The sequence below is a fragment of the Onychostruthus taczanowskii genome, unplaced genomic scaffold (assembly GCF_017590055.1).
Source record: "Onychostruthus taczanowskii isolate IOZ18803 unplaced genomic scaffold, ASM1759005v1 scaffold80, whole genome shotgun sequence".
Lineage (NCBI taxonomy): Eukaryota > Metazoa > Chordata > Aves > Passeriformes > Passeridae > Onychostruthus > Onychostruthus taczanowskii.
This window is the reverse complement of record NW_024505893.1, coordinates 2,724,173-2,750,327: the sequence shown is the minus strand read 5'-3', so window position 1 is coordinate 2,750,327 and position 26,155 is coordinate 2,724,173. Positions and strand designations below refer to the sequence as shown.

Below are 26,155 nucleotides of genomic sequence, written 5' to 3'. Positions count from 1 at the left end.
TTAATAGCTGAAATCTCATATTCCACTTAAAAACATTAAGGTTAATTGTTTTTAGACATCTCTATGTGAGCTATAGAAAGTCAGACTTAAAGGCATAACTAACAGTGAAGATTAGAATTAGCTAGTCATTGGATTATCAACTGTATAATGAATAGAATCTATTATAACTAGCCAAATTCTCTAGTGTCAATAAATCTCACCAATTAGTCTCCAAGAATCAATCTGTACTTAACATGAGATATTGGCTGTTCAGTACCAATGCTTTCTGAGGTACATGGAGAAATAAATGGAAATAATTTCCTAGGTTTTGTTTCTTGCACCATTTTATGGTCAAATAAATGAATACAGCCCACCTTTGCTCAAGCACGTTTCATGTCAAGAGAAGCAAAGAGAGAAGAAAAACTTCCTTTAAAAAATGTGTACTTAAGACAGAGATGCAGTGTTTGGTCCTAAAAATTTATGTTGGCACTTAGGTACCAGCAAGGAAAGCACTGAAAGGCCTAAACATTCAGTGAATGGTGTGAAATTGAAAACCCAGAGCCAGATGCCCAACACAAGGCGTGAAAAAGTCCCAAAAAGGACTCCAGTGTTGGAGCCACCAAAAACTTAACTGATGACACAGCAGGAAGCATGGAAAAGGAAACAAACCCCAGATGGTCACAAGGTTATCCTGCACTGGGTGAAGGCAATATACATAGCTGGAAATAGAAAAATGGCAATATTAACTACTGTTATTCACTATGTAAAAGGATAGATTTAAGTCTGGCCCATTGCTTCAATACATACCCTAATATCCAGGAGAGGTTTCCTAAATCCTGACTTAAATATCTGTTGAAAGTGATTCTTGACGAGTTTATTGGTAGGGACTGAAGATATCTGCTCCAGTTTTACAATCACACTCATACTTTCTATATTTCTCTGAACTGAACACACAAAATTCCCACAGCTTTTTTCCATTTCTCATTTTTATTTGTTTTACATATCTCTATTATATCATATTTATTTGTCCCATGAATGAGTGTGAGTAAACTCCTCTATTATGAAGCTACTAAAAAAATTTTACAACTTAAAGCTAGACCTGTCAAGATGAGGACAGAACTATCTTCTATAGATTTGTTTATTTATACAGGACATTTAAACCTGATGTTGAAAGCAGTAGCATCTTGGTTAATATGAAGCCACTGACAAAGATGATTTGCACTTTATACTATTATGAAGAACAAACAATAGAAATGCATCTTGTTTCTGTATGGCTGTGTCCAATATCACAGAAATATCACAGTGACAAATTAATCTCAAAGCCTACAGAGGACATGATGCAAAGAACAGAAATTAGCAGATACTGCTCAAATGTTCTGGAATAACCCTCTAACATTTTCACTTATGAAGAGATTTATTGATCTTTTCTTAAAATAGAGTCTTCTTCAGCTGAAGTAGTTCAGACAGGCAGAGTATAAGACACGAAGGAAAAAAAATCTTCAGAAAAATTAATGTTCTCTCATGCAGCACCACATGATTCCAGTGATAGAAAGAAGATGGACCTCTTCATGAAAGGATGGAGGCTTGGATGTCATTATTCAAATATCTGATGCTCAAGGTAGGGGTGATTAAAAAGGCTTGTTAAATTAGAAGACAAAAAAAAAGTGGACCTATACAGGTTGTTTCTGCTAATTGTCTCTGAAAGAAAAGTGCAAAGGAAACCTGTGGAGTGAAGCCAATGTAGCTACACTGTGTTTGTGAGGTTAGCCATTTGTGTTCAGAATGGTGCACTTTACATATTCATCAAAAGAATTCTCAGACCCTGGTCCCACAAGATTTTCTTGAACAATTAATAAGGTGCTCCTTGGCATAAATTTTCCACCAGAACTTGCTCCCACACTGCTTTTGTGTCCCCTCCTCCCAGCTCCCTTCCTTAGCAAAGGCCTGCCACTGGCAATAACCTTGCACAACAAAGAACTGCACTGATTATCAGAAATTAGACTGGTTAAAAAAATAAAATAATTTCTGCATCATAAATTCTGGCTGAATTTAGGTCTTTCAAAACACTCGTTAAAACACATTTCTTAGATCTACTTAAGTCACACGCAGTTAATCAGAAAAGTGTGTGCATTGTAGAATTATCTTCTCTGCCTCATGTAAATTGCAAATTCTTGACGTTAAAATGAACTATATCAAGCAGATACTATAAACTTTATAACTTAAAGACCAAAGGAAAATAAAATAAAAAGCCAAAAAGATTCAGTGACCATAATGCTAAATCACCAACTTTGGTTGCAAAGAAATAAATGTGATAGGATTTTGAAGAATATTTTTACTTTAATCTCTGAGCTAATAGACTGATGCTATCACCTTCTAATCCTCTGCAGCAATGTGCATTTTGTCAAACAAAGATTTACAGAGAAATTTAATTTACTCTCTGTAATTCTTTTTGGTTGTTTCTTTGTTGTTTCTTTGTTTCAGCTTCTTGCTTTGGAGGTTCCTGCACAAGCAACAGATGAATTTTTGCTTTACATCAGGGGAAGGCAAAATGATTCCATGACCTATTTAATGTGCTCTTGATTAAATGCACAAATCAACAAGATCCACCATCCTGATGGGGTGGGTTTTTTTCTGTTTTTGCTTGATTAGTCAATACAACAGTGACAGACTATTTTGCTTTTCATGCTGTAATAGGAGAAAAATAGATACTGCAGACCACATCCCAGATGGTATAAATCAATTGATCTGTGTCACTTTGGCCCTCAACTTCTGTCCTAATTCTCACCAGAATGAATAATGAGACTCCTTAGAGCTGAACACGATTTAATTTAAATTTATGAAGAACATTTGTAAGCCTCCAGCTCACTGAAATGCGTTCACACTGTCATATGACTTCACTGTGACTACGGCCTGGTTCTAGTGAACATCTCACTGGGAAGGGGCATATGATATATATGAATATTAAAGTATTTCTCCTACTCAGGTTCCTAGGTGGAAAATCTCTGGAATCTATTAAGAAGGTTTAGGTGCTTTCAGACAAAGCTACGTTTTCCCTTTCCTAACAGCAGGCAGAGAGAAGCACAAAAGTAATAAATTGGATGCTAAACATTAGGCTTCAAAACCCATCAAGCTAAATGCAAAGAGCTTGGGTTTATTTGCTTTTTGGTTTTAAAGTCTTTAGAGTGCATTCGTATCATGCTGCTACGCGATTTTCAACACTCATGAGGCTTTAATTTAAGAATGGGAAAAGATTTGTATTAGTCACCTCAATTCCATGGGATCCTGAAGTAGGGACTTTGTAAAGCTGAGTAAAGCAGGATCATGAGGAATGGCACAGGCAGTCACAAAAAACATCTCCCACCTTCCTGCTGGCTCATCTTTTCAGAGAGATATGGCATTATCTTAAGAGAAACCCAAAGCCACTGGAATATTTCTCTAATAATCACTATTCATGTAATTACAGATTCATTTCAAAGAGTGGACCCTGATAGCTCAGACACACTTGAATAATGGAGGAAGGGCTTTGCAATTCATTTGTTCAACTGAGACATGATCCATGGATTTGAGTGTCTGAGAGGCCCTACTTCATACACATGTAAATGGGTTTATGAGAGAAAGAGCATAATCCCTTGCTAACATGCACAATCTGGACCGAAGCATCTGATCACTGCATCCACCTAATGTGCTTAAGTCAGCTCCTCATCCCTTTTAAATGCTTGAGAAAGAAGTTATCTAGACAGTACAGCTGGTTTATTCCTCTTGTGGGATAATAAAAGCTGGTAAAGGTGAGTATTCCAAGGAAAATCTAGGAAATGCATATTAGATGAAGAAGACAGAAAACGTAGGAGAGAAAGTGTCCTCCTTTCAGGAAGGCTACTTGGGAATCTCTTCAGGTCTGGGAGTGATGTAAAGGGCATCTATGAGAAAGAAAATATCTTGGTTTGTGAGCTAGTAAATAAAGTATTGTAAAGACAGAGTAAATACAATTAGAACTATGTTGATAAAATTGTTAATGGTGTTCATCTGCTTTGCAGGTCTGAATCTAAAAGGAACAAGTACAGCAGCTGATGAAAAATCACTTCTTAATCTTTATCAGTGGCTTCCCATAAAAATCAATTTCCTTTTCTTTTTGGAATTAGATTAAAAGGATAATTAATAGTACTGATTGCATTCTTCATCTTCTAAATTTAGTTAACACTTACGCGGTGTAATAATGCCCCCCAGCCACAAAAAGCTGCAGGGAAGCATTTCAAGATCACAGCCCCAATGCCCTGTAGGCTTTCCGCTTGCAGAGCGCCCACAACACCATGCCATGGATAACAACATGCCTGTTTTCTCAGCAGAGCTGTGATGCTGCTCCCACAGGCACACAGCAAATTTGCTGTGGGATTTGTTTTTCCCCGAGGACCTTGCTTAGGTCAGCTAATTAATTGCCCACAGTGCCCAGAGGCAGCTAACAGCTGATAAGGAAAGATAAGGAAACAGAAAACTGTTGAGGAAAAAAAAAACCCCACAAACCAGAAAACAACAAAACAACCAAGCATCTAAAAGACTGTAAAAGTGGTCAAGCAAAGGGCTTGTAAAGCTTACTCTCCCTCCTCCCTGAGTTAGTTTTCCAAAGCCAAGGCATGTTTAGTCTCAGCACTTATAGCCTTTTCATTTCTGGACAAAGCACACTCTGTCCTCAGTAGCGCTGCCTCATCCCCCCACGGCGGAGCAGATAGCTTCCTTCTGAGGTCACACGTGCAGCCAGTTAAAAATAAAGCTCCAAGATGCTTTTAAATAGCTCTGCTCGACTAGGGTGGGAGGAATCTTGATATGGAGGAACAGAAAAAAAAAAAAGGGGAGATGGCAAAACTCCCAATTAGAAAAAGGAATGCAACACCAAGACTTTGACTCATTCCGAGATATTCAATGGTCTACACTTATTGTAGTTATTTCAGGGTATTTATGTTGGGTTGATTTACACTGAGGCAAAGCTGGAGATGCACAAGAGTTGTGATTATTCAGACCAGCTGCCTGTGTGTTTTAACTGATTTTGTAAAGTCCCTGACAATCAATTCTGTTGAAGATTTAGGTGCAAGTAGCAGTAGCTACACGATGACATCAGGTAAAGCAGGCAAAGCAATGCTGTCTTGGCAGGAAGAATCTCCTCCCTGCTTTAAGCTTACCCAGAGCTATAGCAAAGCAAAGCTGGAGCTCTGGATTCTCTACAGTACATGCACATACAGAGAAAAAGGGTTTGCTGCCGAGCACAAATTGCAACAAACCTCTTTAGGCCTCTGAGCAGAATCACAGTTATCATGTTTGCATCTGGGAAGAGTTTAACTGCTTGGAATGAGTTACCACAAAAAAGGCCAGCAGTAAGCTTGAAAGCACAGTTAAAATTGCTTCTATTAATGTCAAAGGCATGCTGTGAAAAGTGTTCTGTGCAAGATAAATAACACAAGTGAATGAAGTTATCTCATCATGGTTACAGAGAGCTAGGAAATAGTGATTGCTTTATTTTTACAAATAGCTATACTTTTATTAGTATTGATTATCCTGTAAGACACTGTGCTACTTTTAGAAGAGCACATCCTTGTTCCTCACAGCTTACTTACAGGGGCCTTTTGAGAAAGATACAGCATATGATATATGTACAGCTTCCTTAAAACCTGACCTTGATATCTGCAACCATCTTTTTGGTGAGGAGGAGCCATTAAAAATTCATTCACTCTGAGCAACATTCTTGGCGTTACATCTATTTATACTAATAGCTCTAAATTAATAGCTCTGCATATTTCCCTAACAAAAGGAGCATTGTACAAATACTGAGTATTTTGTTCTTGCAAAAAAGAATGTGTCACTTCGTGTTCTTTCCCATGGGCAACTTGTCAAGGCAAATATGGTTCTGGAAAATGTCCACAGTCCAATCAGATGGGAAGCTTTTTAGGTATTGTCTTCACAACTTTCCTCCCCTCTTTTGATTCAGTGCAAGAATAGTCATCCTGCTCACACACAGCCAGTCACTTAGACGCTTCCTGTCCCAAGAACGAGTGAAAAAACATCTTACTTCACAGCAGGGAGGGAACTGGGGTTTGTTCATTGTCTGAGGTCATACCTGAAAGGTGACAAGTGTTTGCGTGTAGTATTTCTGCCTCTGAGACTGGGACTTTCTATGTTGGCAAACCCACCATGCATGATGTTATTTTTATGGACTGAGACAAATGCTCCAGGGACAAAATCCCTTCAGTTCTGTGTTGGGTGCCTTAGGGAAAGTAAAAGAGAAAAGGAAGCTTTTCTGCAGAACTTCTTGCTGAACCATCACTGGATAGCAAAACACCAAATTAATTATTTGTAACTGTGTCACTTTATCTTGATAAATTCATTAGAAACAGTTAGAGTGTTCTTTATCTTCTTTCCCATCCATATCTTTATAGGCACTATACCGATGCTGCTTCATGGGACACAGGTGAAATATCCCAGAATATTAATGAAATAAAAAGAAAGACACTCACTGTTACATTCCCTACTTAGCACACAGTCTAATAAGTAACAGGGTCCCCACCAAATATTTGGATTAATTTGGATACATGCAAAGGCTTGTTTGAAGTTGTAATGAGATATCAGATACTCCCAGTGCCAGAGCAGTCAGAAACCGTTTAAAAAACAGCACTGAGAGACTCGACTGTGCTCTTCTTTCCTATCTGAATATAAGCTTTGCAAAAGTAAATATTCCCTCTGCTATCTACTACGTGCTGTATTTTCCAAAGAGCAGTGTGAGTGTCAAACACAACTAACTCAACTGGAATTCTTGGAAAAACAGCCTCTCTGGAAGGTGGGGTCGCAGAGGCAAACATCACCTACTCTGCTCTTCCCAGGGCAGCAGCCAGACGTGTGCTGACACAGCTATCCTGAAGTACAGAAATGTACTGGGCCTGTGCCCCGTGCTCCTGCTTTTCTGGCACCATGGCAAATGGAGGGTTCACTTCTTTTTAACTACTGAAGCACACATTTAAATTTTAAATGCTTAAGTTTTGAAATAACCCTAAAAGTGACAAAGCGGAAAAAATCCCCAACTTTGGTCACTCCAGAACTATGCAAAAAAGGAAATCTCCTCTGGTCATACCTTCCTGTAATCTAAATGTCTCTGCTGAATCTTTCAGAGGTTGGCTCTTGGAATTGCTGCTGATTGTGAAAGGAGATGAGCCACAAAGAACACTGAGAATGGGAGTACCCATGAGATTAAAGTGAGCAATGGGTTCCTGTGATTGCAAAAGACCTCACAGTCCTCACAATTTAATGCACTTTGCACATTTTATTCAAGTCCTGTAAAAATTCCTGCTCACTGCCATTGCTCACCACACACTCCCATATCACTGGTCCTCTTCCCAGTCATAAAACTCCCATGTCAAGAGCTTTTCTTGGAGATTGCTGAGGGAAACAATCACAGGGATATCAACTGCAGGTGCCTGGACTCTTCCAATACTGTCCTGCACTCTCCTGAGAGTATCTCTTTTCCATCATAGTCTTTCTCTGTTATTGAGGTCCCTTCCCCATAGACATCATCAATTTGATAGGGAATGAAAAAGCAAGGAATTGTCCTTACTTCTCCTTGTACAAAACAAAATAAATAAATAGATGTTCCTATTATTTTAGCAGGAATTACCTTGCCACTGCAAAAAGCTGAATTTATCTATCTACCTTCCATTAGCCATGGAATTATTTTCACATATTAAAATGATGCTCCTGACGAAATATAGCATGGCAGCTACTGTGCCACTATCCTTAAAAATACTAACTGCACTATTTCCTTTAAGACTGACAGGTCTCTTCTCAGTAATACACAGGACAAAGCCTGCACTGTTGTCAAGCATGGATCTTTATTGTATTTGAAAGTGAGTAGTATTGTTTCAGAAAGAGGCCAACTTGACCACACTGGCAACTGAAGTGCTAGGTTGTGTTCAGAATAAAGATGTGTTTCCCGCTTTCACCTTCAGACTGCTTCTCAGACATGAACCCTCCACAGAGCACTTAAAAATAATAAACATACATGGTCCTCCTAAAAAGGGTGATAGAAGAATTAAATAGAGATGGGGGAAACTTAATCTGTTCATGGCACAGCTGCAGATTATGGAAGACCTCTAAGAAAGAGTTTAGCAGTTATGCCTGGGGAAATATATTCTTTGCAACATCTAAGCTCAGAGGACGAGACTTCTGCCCCCTTCCTACACACCCTTCCATCATATTTCTTGATTTGACTGTGACATCAGCCCTCTAAATGACTGTGATAGGCATCTACTTGCATAAAACTGGGTAAAAAAAGGCATGTGGATGTGGCACTTGCTGATAGGATTTAATGCTTTCAGCACCTCTTTCAGACTCCTATTTCATTGTACAGAACTAGCTCCACAAGACACTACCAAAAATAAATGTGACAAGAACGTTTCAGCATACCTTAATAATGGAAATATTAAAAGAATATTTCAGCTCGCCACAAATTCTTTTCCTAGGTAATTTTGATAATCTTTGTAAAATCAGGCCAGTTGAACTGCCAGTGCAAAGTCTCAGGTTGTCCCTTACTCTCCTCCCAGGCCCTCTTTGGGAGATGGACTAGAAGGTAAACTGAGGCTCATAATATTCTAAATGTTTAAGGGTTTTGTGCCACTTTTTTGCTGCACTCTTTTTTAAAAAACTTTCCTCTCTCTTCTCTACTGTAAAAACTGAGAGTGGAGTTCTGATCCCTTCCATCTCAAAAAGTGTATTTGAGTATGGGGAAAGGTAAAGAGGGGGGCACTAATGCTGATCAAAGACAAGATGTGACTTTTGTTAAGAGGAATAACCAATTTGACTTTTTGGCATAGAAAGCTTAAAGGCATTCTAGAGGTCCACAGAAGTCCTGGAGAGGGTGGGCAAGGACTGATGCTTCAACATAAATTCCAGGCAACCCCCTGGGCTGGAATTATTTGGACTTTGGAGGAGTATTGTGTAAACATATCTTGAATGCTTGTCTGATTCTTGAGGGACCCTTAGCAGCTCCTAAGAGTCCCTGTTGTGCATAGGATGCTTGACTCACTTACAGCCACAGCTGATATTGCAGGGAAAGAGCAGGCAAAGGAAAGGGTCCCTTCCTACAGAAAGAAAAACTTACCATGATCTGCCTTTGATGGGCTGTAACCCTGCCTGGAGACCCAGGGACAAGGAAGTAGAACCAGGGAGTAACATGGCCTTAGCTGGAGCTGATGGGTCAAATTTGAGTTGCTGACCCCTTGCAGAAGATGCTCTCTGTGAAGATCTCTGTGAAGATTTTGAAGATCACATTGTAAACAAGCTGTGGGGAGTTTCTTTCTTATTGCATCTGAACAACTGTGGTTTTGCTTAAATGTTGTTCTATAGCAAGCATCCCATCAATAATCTACCTGTGGCTCCCAAGTCAAAACAAAGATATCTTCCTAATGCACTACATAAGGCATTTCTAACCTACAAAGATATATTCAGCAGCACTGACTCCATCTTGCTGTGCCCATATTGATTCTGAAGTAAAGCCCTGTGTTTTCAAAGCCAGGCCAAGCTTCAGAGGATATTACTCTATATTATCTTGTGCCTGTTTCCTTCATGACAATATCAAGGCTTATGTTTTGCCTGATTGATTCCAGCTGATAGCTCTGACATGCTGCAAAAGAAATTGCAGGCTTTAGACTGTGAGGATGACCAAGCAGATCTCAGCATGAATTAGGAACTGACTGTGATGTTTTTTTACTGTGGAAAGAATACATTACAGCAGCAAACACTGAAAGATGCAGTAGGCACAATATGTAGTCCCGGCACAAGCAGGACACTCAGCTTTGAACCAGCCAAATAATTTGAAGGTTAAAGATTTAAATAATTGTGTTAAACCAGGGAAAAGAAAACCCAATAGCATCACTAACAAAATGCGCCCACAGTAAATAAAATATCATGAAGTCACTAAATGCTGATCTTTGCCCAGAAACTAAAAGTCCACTTGGTGCTGAAAAGTGTCTGTCTCCTTAAGGTTCTTCTTTTAATCTGTTTGGAATAATAAGGGCTTCATTCTATTTATCTAAGTCTGAATAAAGGTATTTATTTTTAGAGAACTATCAACCAGCCCTTAGAGAAACCTGTGCTTCCCAGGAAGTACAGGGGAAAGATTTCCTCTGCTGGCCCTTAGTTTAGGGACATGGTGACTCCTGTGAACCCCAAGATGGCAAGATTGAGTGCATTTAAGCAAATACCTTTTTTTTTTTCTAGCATGAAGGTAGTGCTTTAAGACAACAGAGAACAATACACAGTGGGCCACCTTCTGAACAAAAACCTGCTTGAAAAAGAGTCAGGTAAACTTTCCTGAGTTCACTTCATATATCAGAAAAAGAAATCTAAATGTCCCTACTTGCACTGGAGGTGTGAAACAAAATGCCTTTTTTTCTCAGAGAGAAGCAAGAACCAAAAAAAATTGAAACAGAACAGAACTCTGCTTGAAAACAAAGTGAAAATAAATCAGCAGTGAATGGATTAGCTTCAGATCAGACTGCCAGGAGCAGCCTGATCTGGAACAGCAGAGCACTCAGGGCTTGTGTTTTTTAAATTAGTTTTAATAAATAGAATCAATAGCTCAGATTATGAAGAAGAACAAAAGCACAGATCAAATCGATCAAGGCTGTTGCTTATCATTATAAGCCAAGGGGTGTCTTCTCTTGTCTGAATGTGATAAGATGGGGAAAGAATCCACTTGCAGCTTTTCAGTATCTCTCCCAGAACAGCTGTACACAGAGCTGGATACTGAAAATACTCCAGGTTATCCAAACATAAACACAGACTCCCTTTTCTTTTCCCCAGAAGGAAAAAAAAAAAAACAACAAAAAACCCAAACCCAAAATAATAAATAAAAGCCCAAAAAATAATATTTTTTTCCCTGAAGATAAATGCAGGAATTTACAGGGAGGACAGAACTAAATAGATAAGCAAGCACCAAGTATCCTGCATTATATATGGGATTTAATGCTCAGGTGAAGAAATTCTTGGTCAGGTCACTGGAAAAGTCTATTTCCACGAGTAGGTTAGGAAAGGGTGCTGGAGAACACTCAGAATTTCTCTCTAACCCCAGCGCTCAGCCAAGCGTTATCGACTGGAGGGGAACAAGGGAGGTGAATTAACTTCAGTCAGGCTTTGGGCAATAGGAGGGGATAGGTACACACAGGCACCTGTTTTCTCCTTTATCCTTTTTGCTTGTTTTGTTGGATTCTTTTTTTCCAAAGGGACTTTGCTCCTGGGAAGCTGCAGTGTCTTACTGATGGGAGGACCTGGTCACTGAGGAGCTCCCCTTTCATCACAGGGATTTCATCCTGAACAACCCAAGCACCTGCTCTGAGGAGTAAGAGTCACACAGAAAATTAAAGCACTTAAACAAACCCAGCCCCCTTTTCTTCCCCTCCAGTGAAACTTTTTGTTAAATTTAAGCCAAGTACAAACTAGCAGTCCTGAATTTATTGTATCAAATATAGTAAAACTGAAGAAGTTTTTGGCACACTATAGTATAACACCCTAGATGTGTGAGAACAATGCAAGGTGCTGATAACCTCTGCTAACTCCCATTCATCCTCAGGCTGAAAAGCTGGCATCAGTTATGTGGGATTTGTGCTCATGAATAGCACATAAGAGTATTTTTCATTGTTGTGGTTGAATTATAGATAAACAGCAGAAGAGGAATAGTAATCTTGTAATAATAGAATATATGACAGATGTACTACTGAAAGTCATTCACATGCTCCAGTGGCGAGCGTGGTTCAAAGCCTATCTGGAATAGACTTCCATCTTGCTAATAAATATTCAGAGATTTTATAGTCTTCAAGGACGTAATATTGAACATCTGACAGAAAATTCAGTGTAGATCCATGAACATTTTTTATTACATTTCGATTGGAAGTAGATTCCTTCATGTTTATAGCAAGCAGTGCCTTTGCCAGAAGACACAGAACTTTCCTGGCCAAAGTACCCAGTGGTTAACTTCAAGTCCAACAAAATAAACAAAATACCAATTATGATTCAAGCGTAGTGTAATTTATTTTCTATTCAGTGAGGAAGAATTGATTTTCCCAGCAGTGTCACTTACACTGTAATGATTATTGCACATAAGACAATTTAAGAAAATGATGTAAAAACAAATTAGATGGGCTGCAGATCATTGGCTTATCTTGGCTGCTCACCTTGAAGAGAGAGTTAGGGAAACATAAGATACAGTACCGGATTTCAGGGTGCCTGAAACCCCTGCTCTCCTTCCACCTCCTTGATGTCTCATTAAAATTAAAAAAAAAAACAAAAACAAAAAACCAAAAAAAAAACCCCAAAAAACCAACCAACACTTCCAGCTGGGATGAAACAGCATATCTTGCCAGTCTGAGGGCATCTGCTAAATTAAAAACAATGATAACTTACTGTGACAGAAGGTAATTAAAGGGTATAAGCTGTATAAGAACTTGGCTATTTCTAATCCTCTCCTTTTATTCTAAACATCCATTCATGAATCACATGAGAAACACATTGCCATGACTCCTTGGCTTCTGTTAGCTGACAATTCAGCGCTGATGACCAAGTGCTAAAGTAATGCAGCAAAAGACTGGGCCCAATATTATGACACAGTCCAAGGGAAATCAATAGGAATTCTACCACTGATTTTTCAATATGTATTGGACAGACAATTTATTGCATGCAGAAACCTGAATAATGGGAACAGAGGTTAACCAAGCAGTGGGGCAGTGATAATCTCTTCATGCTGAGATGGAATTGTCCCAATCAGAGTTTCTAACAAAAAATGAGTTGGCCTCACATTCTTCTCTGGCGACATCCACAATCAGCCAACATTCTGTACATTAAGTGCTGCACATCTTATCTAGCTGATAGAATTTGCTGCAAGAGGCTTGGTTAACCATGTTTCGTTTAGCTTAAGGGCAAGAAAAAATGACAGTCAGCATCAATCACTGAACCAGAAATGTCCCTGTGAAGTTTCACACTTACCTTTCGAGAATCATTATGTGTTCCCTCAGATTTATTTCAAAGGTCTGCAACATTACTCTAATTGTAGCTTCTTTGCAGAATCTCCTATCTTTTTCCTCTGTTTTACATGGTAAAAAGTCTTTTAAGTTTCAAAGACAAGTTGGCCTTGCAAAAAAATGTGAGAATGCATGGATTTTGTAGCTGATGACTTTGTCAAGAAAATGTGCTGCTAATTTATACCCCTTGACCTGTTGGGTTAGATGCAGTGCTTGTTATTTCAGCCCTTTTGATTATTTCACCTCAATAGCCAACTACTTTTTTTTTTTTTTTTTTTTTTTTTTTTTTTTTTTTTTTTTTTTTAGTGTGACATTCATATCTATTCTTGCAAATAGATTGTTCAAAGAGTAGGTATGATCGCAGCCATTCTCTCTCACTTTCTCAGATTAAGAAATGCCTCTGGCAATGAGAAAATGAACATTTGCTCTGAGTTTGACAGTTGTAAAGGATGTTTATTTCCCAGGGCTCTGTTTACAAGGCTGCATTGTTTAAAAGAATATTCTCTGCTGCTTTTGGACTCCCTCTCCAGCCCCTTCCCCAGCTTCATTGCCCTTCTCTGGAGTCTCTCCATCCCCTCAATGTCTCCGTGTAGTGAGGGGCTCAGAACTGGACACAGCACTTCAGGTGTGGCCTCACCAGTGCCAAGTACAGGGGGACAACCACTGCCCTGCTCCTGCTGGCCACATTCTTGCTGATCCAGGCCAGGATGCCATTGGCCCTCTTGGCCACCTGGGCACACTCTGGCTCATGTTCAGTGCTGTCAACCAGCACCTCAAGGTCCTTTCCTGCTGGGCAGCTTTCCAGCCACTCTGCCCCCAGTCTTTAGCACTCCATGGGGTTGTTGTAGTCTAAGAGCAGGACCAGCACCTGGTCTTGCTGAACCTCATACTGGGTCTCAGCCCACCTATCCTGCCTGTACACATCTCTCTGCAGAGCTTCCTGCCCTTCAGCAGATCAACACTCCCATCCAGCTTGGTGTGGTCTGCAATCAAGGGTGCCCTTGATACCCTCATCCAGATCATCAATAAAGATATTGACCAGGACTGGCCCAGTACTGAGCCCTGGGTGACACCACTAGGCACCTTGGGCATGGCACTGTTCACCACCACTCCCTGGGCCCAGCCATCCAGCCAGTTCTTTACCCAGCCAAGAGTGCACCCGTCCAAGCCGTGGGCTGCCAGCTTTTCCAGAAGAATGCTGTGGGAGACAGCATTAAATACTGTACTGAAGTCCAGGCAGACTATATCCACAGGCTTTCCACTAGGGATGAGGGTCACCTGGTCATAAACAGCCAGGCTGGTCAGACAGGACATGCCTTTCCTAAACCCCTGCTGACTGAGCCTGATTCCTTAGTTATCCTCTATGTGCTCACACTGTGAGCACTTGTGGTCACACTCAAGGTGAGCTCTTCCACAACCTTCCCTGGCACCAAGATCAGACTGACAGGCCTGTAGTTTCCTGGATGCTCCTTCCAGCTCTTCTTGTGGATGGATGTGACATTGTCCAACCTCCAGTTGTCTGGGACTTCCCTGGTTAAGCAGGACTGATGGTAAATGAGGGAGAGTGGCTTGGTGAGCCCTTCCACCAGCTCTCTTGGTGTCTTTGGGTGAATCACATCTGGTGCCATAGACTTGTGAGTTTTCAAGTGGCCCAGCATACCACTAATTACTTCCTCCTGAATTACAGGGGGTACCCCGGTCTACCAGCTCAGGGGGCTGGTTGCCCTGAGGAAAACTGGTCTTACTGTCAAAGAGGCAAAACAGAAATTAAGCATTGTAATCTCTTCTTCATCCTATATAGAAGCATTGAAAATACAGAAAGCCACAAACAAAATATTTTCTGCCTTTCCTTATGCTTTTTGATTTTCCTATCTCCTTCACTCAAGGGTAATCTTCCAAGGCACACAGATGTTTCAGGTGATTATCCTTTATCTAGCAGAAGTAGCCTCTCTGTGAGTATTACTATTTCAGCATGGAGATAGCAGGGAATGATTAGTGATTGGTTTGACACTGTTTTCTTTCTGGGCAGTATTTTCCATCACCTCTTCTTCAATAAGATCAGCAAGGGCAAAGACCATTCAGATGACTATGCAAGCTAGGCATAGCTTGGAAAGCATGTTCCTAAGCAGGCTGGCAGAGGAAACATGAGCAGTAGCTTCTATTAGGCAGCTGCTGAAATACAGATACTGAGGTTGGAAAAAGACCTTTCACTAGGGAGGAACTCAAAGGCATGGAAACTCCCACACTGGTGCTATACTTGATGTTGAAAATGAAACTTAGACCTCCACACAGCCTGGGTACACCTTTTTCCTTCTTTGGGCCATTTTTAGAAAAGCAGTTGGCATCTTATTGAAGCTCAAGGTTTCTGGGACTTTTGGGCTTCTAGGATTAAGAACCATCCTGAATCTCTTGAGGTCAGACTAACAAAATTCTGAGTGTTGCTATGCAACATAGGCTGAAGCCCAAAGCTGTTCATAAAGGTAGGATACCAGCACGTGGTGTTTTACGGAAATCTATAAACTCCTTTACACAATGGACATTATAAAGATGTACTCTAGCTGGCAAGTCAGGCTAATAAAAATAGCAGTCTGCCACCCCACCAGATCAGAGGTTAACAAGTTTTCTGTGGAATGCAGAAAATCTTCAAGGAGACGCAAGCAGGAACTTCTGAGGCACCCCTTGCCTCATTGCCTGTTTCAGCTGATAACCACCGTGCGCTCAGCCCGGAGGACACCAAAGAGACGAATCCACACCTAGAACCAAGGCCGGCTCCTGGCAGCCTGACACCGGGGGCAAAAAAAAGGCAAAGTCTGTCAAAGCCTTGAACAAAGACCCAGTCTCCCTGATTTCCAGTGTCGCCGGAATGTCTCTTCCAGACAGCGTTTACGACTCTCACCAGACAAACAAAATGGCAAAGCCTGAGCTGGTGCTGAACCACAGCCCTGAGGCTACAAGCTGTCCCCACTAGATCAGGGCATCAGTACATGCAAGGGAATGGGAATCAATCCACTCCTCAGTGGGAACTTCATGGAAACTGCTGGCTCTTTGTCCAGCCTGTACAGTGCTCTGTTAAGCTGAGCATGGACATGCTCCAATTTCTAGGGTAAAGTGTTCAAAAGCCAACATGATTTCTGGGGTGTGGGCCCAGGCAGTGCACTCAGCCACACTGACATAAAGCAGCAATAACATGTAGAGAAATGAAGGAAGTCAAAGAAATATTGTTTGTTATATGAATACTGTAAACATATACTAAAAAATTCCTGTAGATGCAACATTCATGCATTTACGGAGATATTTAGCTAAGGAGAAATATACAGAGAGCAATTAAACTCATAAAAGGGTGAAAACCTTCCAATTAGTGCTCCATAGGCAGTCCTACTGACCATAACAGAGCCAACCGTTAGCCATAATTGAAATACTCACAAAACCTCCACCTCAGCTGTCTTTAAATTACTGACTGTAACACTGCTGTGAAATGCTGCTCTTCTAATACAGTGACAGAAACTGATACAAGAAAAGTACAGAAAGGAAGAAAGTGGAAAAGGTGATGATGCAGATGTACCAAGTCAATAAAAATGCATTTGAGGGAAAAAGCCCTGAAACTTTATGCCTCACTTGACATTAAAAATTAGTAGAGTTATAACTTTCTCTGCTGAAAAATAGTTATTAGAAAGAAATACAAATATGCAAGAGGTATTTTTTTTTGTTTGATATTTGGAAAAGGGAAACATTTTGCCATAGGAGAACAGTCTGGTAAATAAGGTGAGGCTAAGCCACTGGGTTAAACCCTGTACTCTTGGGAAATTGCTCGTCTCTTGCAACCCATAGCTTTGCAGTTACTGTAATGGATAAAATTACATTTACATACTTATACTTACCAGGAATATTGTGAAATCTGTTAAGACAGAAAACTTTGTGAGCCTTAAGACAGTTTTATCAATTCCATGTGGCCTATTAAAACAATTAAAATCTCCCCTAATAATTTAAAACAAATTCAATCTTTTAAAAAATGATTTCATTTGTGTGTTCAACACCCATTTTATTTTTCCCCACAGTGGTTTCCTGTCTACTGCAATGGCACAAAGTCCTGAATCTGCAAATCAGTACAGACAGGTACTTTTACACCTGCGATTTGTCCCACCGGGAAGCAGCGGAGCAGCCTGGGCAAGCAATTAGGATGTGTATGAACGCCTGTGGAATCAGACCCTGGATTTTCTTGTAGGGTATTCCCTCACAGGGGCCACTAATGCTGATTTCAAAGGACTGGAGAATGAGGTCTGGGTTTCATCTGCCATGGCAACAATATAATGCAGATAGGAAATTGCAGCTCGTGGGATTCGGATGCAGCGAGTATTTCCCCAAACCAGTCATTCCACCTAGAATGTTGTTCTTCCAAGGCAGCTCTTGGTCTTCTGTCATTCCTAGCACAGCCTGTGCTGCTTTTATGACTCTTCACTTGCCAAAAATGAAAAGCAAAAATTTCCATAGCAGCGCTGTTGGCCAAAGAAAACTTTGGGGACGAGAGAAGTTTTTCAGCTTCAACCCACTGTCTTTCCATGGGTTTACAGCCCCTCTACTTATACCTTCCTTGCTCAGAAATTTATGTGTGTCTACAAATATTCTTGCTGGGAGATTGGACTCCAAGGAATGACTCTTCAGAATTGATTGCTTCCCAGTAGTTATCAAGAAGGAAAAAATTCATTTGGCCGTTGGTGTTTTTTTTTAAAGCCAGTGGAGAGACTGGAGATGCCAGAGGAAGCAGCACAGGTGGAGACGGATGTGCTTTCTTGCCTCAGTGAATGTCTGTGGCTCTCACAGGCATGAATGTTTCCCACAGAATAGGATACCCTTTTACAAAGGGTCTGGCCCTCAAAAATGTCTATTGGGCTACTAAAGGCGATAGCCTAATATGTTTGTACCTTGTGATGGTGAAAAAAAGAAATCAAAACTTATGCTGAAGGTAAGCCCTGAAATCCAAACCTCTCAAAGCCAAGTGAAGGCAGGCTGTTACATTAGAGATTATTTCTAAGCACATGACATAGCACAGAATATGAAACCATTAAAAGGCTTCCAAAGGTGTGTCCAAAAGAAAACCATTATAATTCTTAGCCTGCCTCCTTCTCAGTGAAGAAAACCAACCTCAGATAACCACATATCACTTCTTCCCATCCCATGCTCCTGGTTTTGGGAAAAAGGGACAGGAAGAGGGTCCCTCCTACCATTATTACTCTCTCACCTGAGCCTGGGCCATTTTAGGAGTTACAGCTGTAGATCCACACTAGTGTTTCCCAATCTCATCCTCTTTGCCCAGGGCCAAACTGGCATAGGAAGAAGTTAAACACAGACACCCTGTGCACATACACAGGTGTGTGGGCACACTTCTTGGGCTAGGATCTGGTTTTGGGGTAAGAGGGAGGGAAGATGGCTTTATGAGTATCCCATGGTATCCCAAAGTTTTAGAACATAAATATGGGACGCCAGAAAAATCTCCCGAGAAAACAAGCACCACTTTCTTTTTCAATCTTCACATAGACCATCCAGTTCTTCATTGCATGCTACTATTTCAAATAATAATAAAAAAAATCTTCTGATCTCCATTTGCAAGTATATTCCCCCCTGGCTCCACTCTCAAACACAAGATGAATGCAACACTAAAAACTTGGAATTTTTCCCCGCTGCATGTTTATGCACACAGTGTTTTTGGAAAATCACTGAAGATTCAGAGATTCCTGACTAATAAATATTTACAAATAAATTCCAATTAACTGGCTGTATTTGGACAAGGATCCATATCAGAAAGTACATCCTCATGTACGTGGATATGGGGAAACTCTATGTCAATAGGACCATTCTCAGAATCATGGTGCTCACAAAACAGACTTTCCAGGCAAATACATTAAAATGTTGACTAGTAATAGCATTCTTGAATAGATAAGAGAGTGAGCAGAGCTGAAAGCTTCAGTCTGCAGCTCACCCAGTGAGTAAATGCTTAAAATTGAGGCTGTCCTGTTTATAGGAAGATCTGAGTAGGTTACATTAAAGGATACAGCATTATTTAGTTAGTCCAGGCAAAGAGGGAGGCTCAGCAAGCTCAATATACTTATGAAAAGCAAGGATTTGTTCAGCTGAGCTGGGTTGGGGGCTGTTTTCATTTCACTCAGACACATATCTCCCTCTGCATATAATAACAGTCTGTAAGTTCTTCTCTAGCTACTCAGGAGCAAATGATTGTAGGTGGCTTGATAAGGTAATGGGAGATAAAAAGCATCCTTACCTTCCAGGCTGAGCTCCTGAAAGACCTAAGGATAGTTGGAAGAAAACATCCAGCAAAAGTAAACAAACCGCAAGCTTTTCAGACCCTAGACCCTCAAGATCAAAGAAATTAGACCTGAGTAAAAGGCAGAAATCAGGCTCCTTATTATAGTGTACGTGAGACAATTATAAGAAATAATTTTCTATACTCTTAGATGAAATCCATGCTTGGTCTGACCTATAATTTGAAATAAACTTCATTTTAATGACTTAAATTTCACTGCTAATAAGAGCAGCCCAATCAAACCACAGGCAAAGTGTGTGAAATAATTTACAGATTTTGTCTCAAAAGGTCAAGGTCCTAAACAAAGAAAAGTGTCTTTTCCTACCAGAGTTCTTGCCCCTCACTGTGTAAAACTAATAGACTGCTATGAAAAATAATACCTGTCTTTTGTGCCTAAACTACCTTGTTTACTGGACACACACACACAGAGACACACACACTCATTCCCAATCAGCTGCTTCCAAAATGAACAACACATGGCTGAGAGAGCTCCCCATTGCCAGATGGCGAAAATGAATGGAGCTCTTTTCACTGAAGTTAATGAAGCTATGACAATTTAAATTAACTGTGAGCCCACCCCAATTATCTTTTAACTTGCCTGCACAAGGACTCGGGAAAGTTAAGCAGAACTAACTAAACTAAACTGCCAACAAGAGAGGAGAGAGTGAGGCATGTTGAACTCTGCATGGGTTTCTTTGGCTCCTCAGTTGGATGTCTCACAGGTTTGCTTATTTTTCTTTGGCAGATAACTCTGCTTGCCTCTGCAGGACCCCCTCCTGCACACACACTGCTGGCAGTTAGAGCAGCTCTCCCTTTGGGAAGTATATTCTTATAATCTCTCCTCTGGGCAACTCTTTTCCTGCTTTTGTGGCATTCCTCATCCACTCTCTTCTGTCACCCTTGTTAAACTCTCACACAAGCAGTGTTTCCAGTGACATGTCAGCCTGATGAGACCCCCTCAGCATCTGCAAAGAAAACCCTGGAGGTGCACAGCAGACGTGTTCCTGCTGGCTTATCAGGTGACACATTTTGTGTGTGATACTTTTCCAGAGGAATGGGATTTGCAGCTTTTAAAGACACGTCCCACTGGGGATCTCTTCTCCAGAAATCATCTCAGAAGTTTATCTTGAATTATCAAGTATTTGAGAAGCTTTTTTAATTTTATTTTTTTTATTTAAGTGGCATGACCTGCAATATTGAGGGAGATAATAAGCTTTACTCTTCAAGACTGCAATGCTTATATGAATCTGCTAAGTGTCTGATCTAGAAAAATATTAACTCAAATTCCCAAGACGCCATGCGTAAACCTGACTGAGGAGCTGAAAGCACAACTGCATGGACAAATACAAGGATAACAGATGAATTAGCCTGGCTTGGTAGCTCTTACAGTACAGCAGCTTGTACCCTGCTGGGTCAGAGCATCAGTGGCACCCACACACATACCCCTGTCTGCATTCCTCTCTTCATAAATACCCTCCTCAGCTCCCTAGGTGAGGGACAGGAAGGCAGCTCACTGAAGCTGAGACTGAGTCACATAAGCACTTTAATGTCACTCAAACTCATGAAAGCATTTCCCTGGAGCTCTGACTATGCTCTGCTCTCCCAGCCAGCAGCAGTCATCTTTGAGTGATACTCAAAGGATTCCCTGTGCCAAAGTGTCCCTGCATGGGATGAGAGATGGAGTTAATACATTGTAGTATTAGACACGAGAACGCAACAAAGTCTGAAATACTGTGTTTTACTTCTGCAGAGTGAAAACTGATGAGTTGTGAGAAACTGTTGTAAGGGGAGTAAATGAAGCTAGGAAATCATCCATACTGTTGAAGTGTTTAGCCTAACATACCATTCAGAGCAGAGGAAATTAATGGCTGGGTGACACCAGTGAATCATGACTCCTCAAATCTGCTTAGTGATTCATGTTCTTGTTGGAGAAGCAAAAGACAGACCTCCATCCTACTTTGCAATGTCCCTTAGGCTAACCAGCTTCCCCATTTTTACCACAGTTTAGTTTAAAACTACAAATTTCACATCTTAGTAGGGCTTTTCTTTCCTGCTGTGCCTCAACACTAACTTTGGTATTTACCAGATCCCATCTCATGAATAACATTACTGTCAAACTCTCCTGGGTTTTTAACTATATTAATGACTTGAATGGGGAGACACACAAGATGAAGACACCATATTTGAGACAAGAAAATGTAACTCCTACAAATGACTACTTTAATCTTCCAAACACTTTAGAAAAAACATTTATTATTATCTCATTCACTAGGCATGTTTTGATTCTTTGTAGGAACTGAAGCAGAACATATCTAAAATGTCTAACAGAGAGGCTTGATTTCAGGACGTGGAGCTCATCAGCCCAGGAGCCCATTTTGCCTGGTTTCAGCTGTGTGGGGATGTGACACAGGCTGTTTTGTGTGTGTGTGCGCGCATGTGTATAACAGAGACTGCTGGAAAAAACAGAATTGATACATTGAGAGAATCTATCTGTAGTTGACCCCAGCAAAGGGCATCAGCTTGGTATCCTCCCAGTGCTGCATGCAAACAAAATCAAGTCTTGGCTTTCACTGTTTCCCTGCAAAAAGCTCAGTGATTTAGCGAGTCATTAAATTTTAAGCGGATGCACTTTCATTTCAGAGATATATTTTATACATACATACATGTGTATATATATATATATATGTATATACACACACACACACAACTATACGTCTTCAGACTTGGCCATACCTCTCTCATACATGCATCAAGCTGCAGACCCTGTAAGTAAGGTGAGAACCATGTGCAGGTATTTATTTATAGCATCAGGAATAAACTAGCAGAGTACTGCACTGCAAAGCAGCTTCCATTGTGTGCAATGTAACTCCTTGTGTTGAAAAGCCCCTGAAGGTTTAGGAATTGAATGTTTCTGTAAATATATATATATATATATATATATATATATATATATATCTTTGGATCTGTTCTGCTGAGTTTATTATCCTTTTGTGTAATTTTCTTCTGTTTCCTTCTCTTCCTTTCTTATGACCTGCCTATTTCTTTTTATCCTCCCAATTAAAATGTCAAATACAGAATCCAGCCTAAGCATTGGACTACTGGACTGATATACAGACAGCAATCTTACAGCAACTCTGTTGCTTTCTGTTTCAAAGTAGGAACTGATCATAAATTCAGGAAGAGAAGAATGTAACCCTAACAGATGCAAAGCTGGTTTGAATTAAAAACTAAAATAATTAAAAAGGCTTTAGTCAGCATGTAATACATTTTCAATATGCTCTGCTGTGAAAACATTCTCATCTCATTCCTGAAAAAATGTGGGTTTATTGATTGTATGATTTACCACCACAACACAGAGACTTCAAAGCTTCATGGGTCTTAATTTTGTTAGTTTACTTTATCCTCTCACACCTTGCCTTTCTTAGGTTAAGGTCAGTCCATCAGTATAAACACCAATGCAAGAAGTGTAGCTGTTTGCAGGTTTCAGTGTAATTTCAACTCTAAGTGTGAAAGAATAAAGAAACATCCTAATTGCAGCTGTCAATAACAGTGTTGCAGCTACAATTCACATCATTTGCAGCTTCTGTAGCTGGGAAGCACATCTGACTCCTCAATACACAACACAGGACTTGCTATTTCTAGGCAGCTGATGTTTTAGTGCTCAGACATCTACTCAGCCTTGACTTGATAGTCTAAAGTAAATATCCTTGAGCAATTGTAAAAAAACACCTATGCAGCAAGCAAGTAAAAACCCTGCTGTTTATAGTTTGCAGATGCTTGGGAGAAAACACTCTATATAACATAGCTCTAAACTGCTCTGACAATGGCTAAACTGCCTCCTAGAATCATGGAATCATTATGGCTGGAAAAGAACTCCCAGATAATTGAGTCCAACTGTGAAGCCAGCACCATCTTGTTCAGCACTCAACCATGTCCCCAAGTGCCACATCCACAACACTTAGAGGGATGGTGATTCCACCACTTCCATGGGCAGCCTATTCCAATGCCTGATGATCCTTTCAGGGAAGAAATTTTTTCTGATATTGAACCTAAACTGCCCCTGGCACAGCTTGAGGCCATTTCCTGTTTTCTTGTTACTTGGTGCTATCCAAATGTTTCTACTTAAAGTAGTTTGTTAAATCTTAAGAAGGATCCCTTCTGAGAATGCTATTTTTGTTTGCATTACAAAGCAAGACCTCTAATGAATAAATGAAATCCTACTGAATACTGATGATGGATTACAAAACTTGACACTGGACTTTAAGGCTGGAATAGATCTTCAAAGGGCAAACTGCCTGCAGTTGCTACTGAGTCACTCCCTCCTCTCTTCCCCCGAGGAAAATAATTTTTAATACTTGACATTGGTGAGCTTACATTTCCCATCTGAACTCCTGGTCTCCAGTTTCTAATGGATTGACTCCAAAGTTGTAAGTCAGAGCCATCTCTCAGGCATTTTGGTATGTACAAAAAAGTACCAAAAATTCTTCTATCCAGGCAAAGATTATAAAGCAAAGCAGCTAATAACCACAGCCTCTCTGTAAGCACTCAGAACATGTCAGCTGCAGAGTGCTTGGAAATCTGCAAAAAGCAATGGACAAACCAAGCTGTGATTATCCTCTCGTGAGATTTTGGCCTGTAAGTGAAAAAGTAGATGTGGCAGAAATTAGAGTGACGGAAGCATGTGTATTCTGATCCCTGCTCTGTTTCCACGAGGTGAGTACAAAATGAAATCACTCACCCTGAGAGGCTACCAGCCTTCCCTCTGCAGCACTCTTGCTAAAGCAGATGCTATTCCAGCCAGGAACAAACCCCTGTCTCATGCACCACACTGCAGAGCTCGTTTCCCTTGGAGCCTAAGCTCTCTCTGTGGGGAAGCCAACCACAAAGAAATCCCGCACAGCAGCCCGTGTTCAGGACCAGCACTCAAACACTAAAAAATAATAACAATTTAAAAATTCAGCAATGGCAAAGAGATAATTGTTAGGGAGGGCCCTATTTTTACCTCTGTCATGAGTTTTCCTACCAAGTGTCAGAGCTGGCTGCCACATGCCAGTGTCCCAAGTTCAGACACAGCTGTAGTGAAATAGAAACACACGGCAAAGGGAGAAGTGCTTGAGGCTGATCAGGCTCTGGTTCTCACGCTAAAGCATTCACCAGCATGCTATTCAACATTTTAAAGGCACTAGGGAAGGACTCCAAGACAACTTAGGAAAGCTATCAAGATCACATAACGGAAGGTGAAGAGCTGTAAGTGTACTGAAGTGAACCCCCCTCCTTTATATTAAATAAAACCAGACTGCATCCAGACTCCCAGAATGAGCTCTTAAGTGAAAAAAGGAGCTGTTCATAGCAAGAAATCTCTGTTTGTGTCCTGTACAGGGCTCTTACACACCATGGCCTTCTGTGCCTGAGTTGATACATTGATCAAAAAACTCATTTCACCCATTAAGACTTTTTGAGAAAACATAAAGCAAAATTTTCCTGCTACCAGGAGTGTACCTGCAGTGTCATCTGGAGCAGTAAAACCTATTTTAGTCACCTGAATCACCCCAGTGGGCACTCAGTGGAGAGATGCAAAGGAAAGCACTTTTCTAGACTTCCCCCTTGATACTGGAGGAAAAATCTAAGATTTATTTGTCACTTGATAGCTCTTCAGCTAATGTATCTGGCTTTGGTAATGCTAAGGTTTGGTATATTCAAAGCTACTCTAGGCAGTTTTCAAATTTTTAAGGCATGCTGAAATCAGTCCCAGGGCTATACTGATGGAACAGGACCTGAATTACTTCCTGAGAAACCAAAAGCTGTTTTATTTTGAGAAAATGAGAAGAGAGTCAAGTTGAGAGATTCTAAATCCAGTATTTGCACAGCACTGGCAGAAGAAAGGATTTGTTTGCTGTTTTCAGTCACAATAATGTTATATTCTGCCTGTTTCAGAGAATAACACTCGTGCTAAGAACTCATAAATTAGCATCCTCAACAAACTCTCGAGAAGTTAACAAGGAGAAAACAAATCCCATCTTACTAACAGGTGCTTTTCAGCGATACTCTACTTCTTTGCAGAAATAATTAAAAAATGCTTTTGCTTAATCCCTAGAAGGCAGACCTTAACTCTGTAATCTAAAGAAACAATCAAAGCAAAATTAAACAAAATTAGCTGTACATGCCTGGAGCACAGTTCACTCAGGATTTAGATGACCTAAATCACAGATGGATTAGTTTTTCCTCTAGTTGTGTGAATGATTTAAACTTTTCTGACCTTTTGTGGTTAATTCAGACATTTCTCTCAAGTTTTCACTGCAGTCTGCTTAGTCAGTGAGCATAACAACTCCTCCTTCTGAAGAAAACAAAACTTCTGCCCTAGGAAAACTGTGGCATAATAACCATGGATATGCTGTGGTGTGTAAAACTGGGACGGGGGTATATTTTTCTAACTAGTGACACATAATTCTTCATTGTATCCTCCCTTCAAACTTGCCACTCCACCTATTATCCAAAGGCTTCATCCAGGACTACTCCTTTTGGTTTTGCTTTAGGTTGTAACAATGCCAGATGTCTGTGGGGGTGTTGGCAAAGGGTGATATTTGCCTTAAAACTATCAAAAGGAAAACAATCACTTGCAGTTAGGTACTTTCCATTGCGCAAGCTCGATTGCTTGCCTGTGCTACTGACACAGAAAACAGCTGCCACACACTATGGCTCATGTTACTTTTATGAAAAATAATGAGAAGCTTTAAGATAGACAAAACCCCTCCTCTATCTTCACATTGTTCACTCTCTCCAACCACAACCACAACCTCCAACCTCTGGTGGAGGA

At 40.5% G+C, this 26,155-nt stretch overlaps 1 protein-coding gene across 1 annotated transcript in view; it reads right to left on the bottom strand.

The window, feature by feature from the left end:
• The window catches only part of FSHR (follicle stimulating hormone receptor), a 78,680-nt gene that overhangs the window by 51,851 nt on the left and 674 nt on the right, over window positions 1-26,155 (bottom strand). The window lies entirely within an intron of this gene.